The sequence below is a fragment of the Carcharhinus amblyrhynchos genome, chromosome 2 (genome assembly GCF_965287045.1).
Source record: "Carcharhinus amblyrhynchos chromosome 2, sCarAmb.v2.hapA, whole genome shotgun sequence".
Taxonomy (NCBI): Eukaryota; Metazoa; Chordata; class Chondrichthyes; order Carcharhiniformes; family Carcharhinidae; genus Carcharhinus; species Carcharhinus amblyrhynchos.
The window spans coordinates 148,528,247-148,534,246 of NC_137325.1; the positions used below are offsets into that span (position 1 = coordinate 148,528,247).

Sequence of the window (6,000 nt, forward strand, 5' to 3'; positions counted from 1 at the left end):
TTCATCACCCTACACTCAGCCCCCTCCTCCAGGTCATCTATATAAATGGTAATAGCTCATCATAGCTAACGCCCTCCATAAGAACATAAGAACGTAAGAAATAGGAGCAGGAGTAGGCCATCTAGCCCTTAGAGCCTGCCCCGCCATTCAGTAAGATCTTTCCCGCTTTCTCTCCATAACCCTTAATTCCCTTGTCTATCAAAAACCTATCTACCCGTGACTTAAATATATTTATTGAGGCAGCCTCCACCACTTCAACGGGCAGAGAATTCCAGAGATTCACCACCCTTTGAGTGAAGAAGTTCCTCCTCAACTCTGTTCTAAACTGCGCCCCCCTTATCTTGAGGCTGTGCCCTCTAGTCCTGCTATCCTTTCTAAGCGGGAAAAATCTCTCTACCTCTACCCTATCCATCCCCTTCAATATCTTATATGTCTCTATAAGATCCCGCCTCATCCTTCTAAATTCCAACGAGTACAGACCCAGTCTATTTCGTCTCTCTTCATAGTCTAACCCCCTCATCTCTGGTATCAGCCTCCTGAACGTCCTCTGCACTCCGTCCAAGGCCAAAATATCCTTGTGCAAGTGCGGTGACCAAAACTGCACACAGTACTCCAGCTGCGGTCTCACCAGTACCCTGTACAGTTGCAGAAAGACCTCCCTACTTTTATCTTCTATTCCCCTCGCTATAAAGGCCAGTGTTCCATTCCCCTTCTTGATCACCTGCTGCACCTGAAGACTGGGTTTTTGCGACTCATGCACAAGGACCCCCCAGGTCCTTCTGCACCGTAGCATGCTGCAGCTTTTCGCCCTTGAAATAGTAATCCCTCCTACTATTATTTCTGGCAAAGTGGGTAACCTCAACCAGGCAATACCTGGTAAATCTTTTCTGTACCCCCTCCAAAGCCTCCACATCCTTCTGGTAGAGTGGCAACCAGAATTGAACACTATATTCCAAATGCGGCCTCACTAAGGTTCTATAAAGCTGCAACATGACTTGCCAATTTTTAAACTCAATACCCTGGCCAATGAAGGCAAGGATGTTGTATACCTTCTTGACTACCTTCTCCACCTTCGTTGCCACTTTCAGTGACCTGTGCAGCTGTACACCCAGATCCCTTTGCCTATCAATAGTCTTAAGGGTTCTGCTGTTTATGGTATAGTCCTTGAGAAGGTGGTGGTGAGCTGCCTCCTTGAACTGCTGCGGTGCATGAGATGATTCACATCTCAATGCTGGACCATTTCAGAGTGAGGTTAGGAGTCAACTGCATAACTGTGGATCTGGAATCACATGCAAGTCAGACCAAGTAAGGATGACATTAACAGAAAAAGGGAGAGTGGCAAACTGAACTTCTTCCGTTTTTTCTGCCAGCTGCCTATAAGCAGAGGTTTTTTATATTTTTGAAACTGTTGTATGTTTCCCCAAACCCTCTGCTTGTGGTGTCAAATTTAAAGTGACTCACAGAGATTGGTCACAACTTCATGGATACACACAAGCATGCAGTAGAAGATAGGCTAGAGGCGTTTTACAGAAAAGAATAAATTAAAGAAAAAAGCCACATGATTGTCAGAGTCCAGTGCGGATTCCTTCACGTCAGTTACAGTTCAGGCAGCTTCAGTTCTTTGCAAACTGGGAGCAGGATTTTCCGGATGGGCTCGCTCCAAGGTCAGAAAATCCTGCCCAAACTCAACAGACCTTTGTATGGTCCACCCTGACCTAACAACCCCCACCCTCTCCCCCCACTCCCGTGGCGAGCAAGACAGGAACATTCCACAGCAGAGGTGGAAAATTCCTGACAAGTTGACGTGTCACAGTGAAGTGAAGTTGGCCCGTGGATACTTGGTCTATTCAGTTGATAATGGCAGAAATCTTCCTGAAATCAGGCTATGAGGATCGATGCAGGCTGTGGTTCAGCCAGCAGTCCTCTTCTAGAGTCAATGATCGTGGTGTTACTGGCTTGCCATGCTGGCCAATGGGCGTGCCAAGTTGGTAAAATCGGGCGAGAGATGGAAATTTGATTTTGTATGGGATTTTCGCCTCTCCCAATCGGACAGGCGTTATTTTTCTGGCAAAATCACTTTGTGCCCAGAGATGCTCACTTGTACTTATGCCATCACCAGTCAACAAACTCCCCAGTGAAAATCACCAAGGGGATGTGATGGCCTCGCTAGGGGTTCAGAGGTTCATTGCCACCGGGTGGTCAGGGGCATGGCCAGACAGTGTGCCTGCGCATTTCCAGACTTGCAGTGTCTGCCTGACATCCTGGCAATGCAAGGGCAGAGCCAAGGGGACAGGTAGGGCCTTCAGGGGTGGGGACTGAAGCGGTAGGGTCTAAAAGGGTGGGACCTTCAGGGGCAGGGGGGCCTGAATGGGTGGGCCCTGCAGGTGTGGGTCCTCAAGAGGTGGGGCATGAAGGGGTGGGATGATGGCAGGGGGTGGGCAGGGGGAGGAACTCTGCAATGTGAACGATGGCAGGGGTGGAGGGGACGAGGGTATCTCTGCAATGGGGCAACCGGGAGGGGGTGGATCCCGATGTCTTTTTGTTGGGGGGGGAAGGCGGTGAGAGAGACCAGCGCAGAGAGCAAACAGCAGAGTAAATTCTAAAGAGGACATAGGGAAGCTGCAAGAAGATATAGATAGGTAAATTGAGCGGCAAAGATCTGGCAAATGGAGAATATTGTGAAAACGACATGTTGAACACCAGTTAGAGGAAGCACTGAGGGTGGCAAGGATGTAGAATGTACTCTGGGTGAGGGATTTCAATGTCCATCACCAAGAGTGACTCAGCAGCAGCAGTACTGATGGAGCTGGCTGGGTCCTAAATGATATAACTGCCAGACTGGGTCTGCAGCAGCTGGTGAAGGAACCAACAAGAGGGAATAACATCCTCACTTCATCCTTACCAATCTGCAGGCTGCAGATGCATCTGTCCATGACAGTATTGGTCAAAGTGACCACCACACAGGACTTATGGAGACGAATCCCAACGTCACGGTAGCACAGTGGTTAGCACTGCTGCTTCACAGCTCCAGGGACCTGGGTTCGATTCCCAGCTTGGGTCACTGTCTGTGTGGAGTTTGCATATTCTCCTCGTGTCTGTGTGGATTTCCTCCGGGTGCTCCGGTTTCCTCCCACAGTCAAAGATGTGTGGGTTAGGTTGATTGGCTATGCTAAAATTGCCCCTTAGTGCCCTGAGATGCTTAGGTTAGAGGGATTAGTGGGTAAAATATGTGGGGATATGAAGGTAGGGCCAAGGTGGGATTGTGGTCAGTGCAGACTCGATGGGCCAAAGGGCTTAAGAACATAAGAACATAAGAAATAGGAGCAGGAGTAGGCCATCTGGCCCTTCGAGCCTGCCCCGCCATTCAATAAGATCATGGCTGATCTGTCGTGGCTCAGTTCCACTTTCCCGCCCTCTCCCCATAACCCTTAATCCCCTCTCTTATCAAAAACCCATCAACCCGCTTCTTAAAAATATTTAGCGAGGCAGCCTCCACCACTTCAACGGGCAGAGAATTCCAGAGATTCACCACCCTTTGAGTGAAGAAGTTCCTCCTCAACTCCGTTCTGAACCGCCCCCCCTTTATCTTGAGGCTGTGCCCCCTAGTCCTACTGTCTTTTTTGAGCGGGAAGAGTCTTTCCACCTCTATCCTATCCATCCCATTCATCATCTTATACGTCTCAATGAGATCTCCCCTCATTCTTCTAAACTCTAACGAGTACAAGCCTAGTTTATTCAGCCTCTCCTCATAGCTCAACCCCCTCAACTCCGGTATCAGCCTAGTAAACCTCCTCTGCACTCCCTCCAAGGCCAAAATATCCTTGCGCAGGTGCGGCGCCCAAAACTGCACACAGTACTCCAGCTGCGGTCTCACCAATGCCCTATACAGCTGCAGCAAGCTTCTTTCTGCAATGTAGGGTTCTATGATTCTACGGTCATACTGAGAACAATCTCCATCGTGTAGTGTGGCACTACCACCGTACTAAACGGGACAGACTTCAAACCCATCAAGCATCTCCAGACTGGGCATCTATGAGGCACTGTGGGCCATCAGGAGCAGCAGAACTGTACTCCAGCACAATCTGTAACCTCATGCCCGTTATATCCTCCACTCAACCATTACCACCAAGCCAGGGGATCAACTCTGGTTCAATGGAGAGTGCAGGAGGGCATGCCAGGAGCAGCACCAGGCAAACCTAAAAATGAGGTATCAACCTGGTGAAGCTACAACACAGGATTACTTGCATGGAAAACATTGGAAGCAGCAAGTGATAGAGCTAACCGATCCCACAACTAACAGATCAGATATAAGCTCTGCAGTCATTCGGTCGTGAATAATGGTGGACAATTAAACAACTCACTGGAGGAGGAGGCTCCAGAAATACCCCATCATCAATGACAGAGGAGCCCAGCATATCAGTGCAAAAGATGAGGCTGAAGCATTCGCAGCAATCTTCAGCCAGAGTTCCGAGTGGATGATCCACCTTGGCCTCCTCCAGTGGTCTCCTGTTTCTCAGATGCCAGTCTCCAGCCACTTTGATTCACTCCATCTGATATTAAGAGACAGTTGGATGTACTGGACACTGCAAAGACAATGGGCTCTAATAACATTCCAGCAGTAGTGCTGAAGACTTGTGCTCTAGAACTTGCTGCTCCTATACCAAGCTCTTCCAGTACAGTTACAACACTGACATCTATGAGGCAGTGTGGAAAATTGCCCAGGTATGTCCGTACACAATAAGCAGGCAAATCCAACCCAACCAATTAGCACCCAATTAGTCTACTTTCGATCATCAGTACAGTGATGGAAGGAGTCATCAACAGTGCTATCAAGCAGCACCTGCTCAGCAATAACCTGCTCAATGATGTTATCATCCAGTCCAGAAACCCCAAGGTGTTTTGTGAAGTTAGCCGAGACCATTTGATTTTGGCAGTAAAGTGAGCATAAGATGTTTCACTCCAGGTGTGATCAGTGACCCACTCGGATGCTTTTATCAATCAAAGTTTATTAAAGAGTCCAGTTAGAATAAAACAAAAAAAACTGGCATAAATTTTACAAATTACAACATTTAAACACGACACAATATAACTCTAAACAGCTAGCTATCTCTGTTGTTCCAATGTAAAGCAACTCCATAAACATACACTCTTCTTCAGACTTACCTCAGAAAGCACATATGCTCATGTGATGCTGGATATTGCAGCTTTCAACACATGCTGTGAATTGTTCCTTTGCATGTTGGAACACATTTCTGAGGCTCCCCAGTGCTGGAACTTATCAAAAACCATCTGGGGAGACAGAACAAGGGAAACTGCCTTCTTCCACCGGCTTCTGGCAATACCTGAAAACAAAACTAAATTTAGAATGCTCTGTGGGAAAAAAACTGTTCTCAGTCACATGAAACAACCTTTCAATCACCCCACAATTAAGCACCACTCAGCAATCCCAGGGAACATTAAACTATAGAATATTGCATTAGTTCAGATCAAAATCAGCATTGCTTCAATTATCCTGTTTCAGCAAACATAAAGAATATCAGCTACAAACTACACAGTGCCAACAAAACTCCCAGGGATTGCTAAACATCCTGCAGAGAAACATGATGAAAATACCTTTCCTACAGGCACAGTATCATCACAGTGATGTCCAGGTTGGGTTTTGCCACGGTCTCTCAGATCCTGATCTCAATGCATTCTTTGTTCAAACACAGACAAAAGAGCTGAGTGCCAGAGATGAGCTGAGAGTGACAGCAAGGACACTTTCGACCAAGTGCGGCCTCAAGGAGCCCTCATGAACTTGGAATCAATGGGTAACGGGGGCAAACTCCCCGCTGGTTGGAGTCAAACCTCATACATAGGAAGATGGTTGTGGTTGTGGAGGGGCAGTCATCTCTGCTCCAAGACACCTCTGCAGGAGTTCCTCAGGGTAGTGTCCGAGGCCCAATCATCCTCAGCTTCTTCACCAGTGCCCTTCCGTCCCTCACAAGGTCAGAAGTGGGG

At 47.9% G+C, this 6,000-nt stretch overlaps 1 pseudogene across 1 annotated transcript in view; it reads left to right on the forward strand.

Moving 5' to 3' along the window:
- The window catches only part of LOC145360024 (protein rapunzel pseudogene), a 30,636-nt pseudogene extending 24,841 nt beyond the window's left edge, over positions 1–5,795 (forward strand). The window contains exon 5 of the transcript XR_013889664.1: positions 5,712–5,795. The product of XR_013889664.1 is annotated as a protein rapunzel pseudogene (transcript). The remainder of the gene's footprint in view (positions 1–5,711) is intronic.
- The last annotated feature ends 205 nt before the right edge of the window (positions 5,796–6,000 follow it).